Raw genomic sequence first — 359 nt, 5'->3', positions numbered from 1 at the left:
CCCATACTCACCTCAAAACTGCCCCAAAAAGCAGCTTTTTCCCCCCAAAAATCCGAATATTCCAGGGCCTCACTCACACACACAAACCCAAACCAGCACATTTGGCTTTTTTAACCATTTTTTCACCAGTTCTCAACCATTTTTTCACCATTTTTCCACCGTTTTTAACCAATAAACCGATTTTTTCATGATTTTCACCTCATTTTTCGCACCCAGGACACGACGGTTTTGACTCCACGTTGCCCAAAGCGGCGCCTTTTGTCCCCAAAACCAACAACATCCCAGTTTTTGGGTTTTTTTTTCTTTCTGCAGTGACCTCAAAACGCACCAGTTTTCCTCTTTTTTGGGGTTTTTTTTTT

This window comes from Corapipo altera, unplaced genomic scaffold (genome assembly GCF_003945725.1).
Source record: "Corapipo altera isolate COAL_440 unplaced genomic scaffold, ASM394572v1 55413, whole genome shotgun sequence".
Lineage (NCBI taxonomy): Eukaryota > Metazoa > Chordata > Aves > Passeriformes > Pipridae > Corapipo > Corapipo altera.
This window is presented reverse-complemented; position numbering follows the sequence as displayed.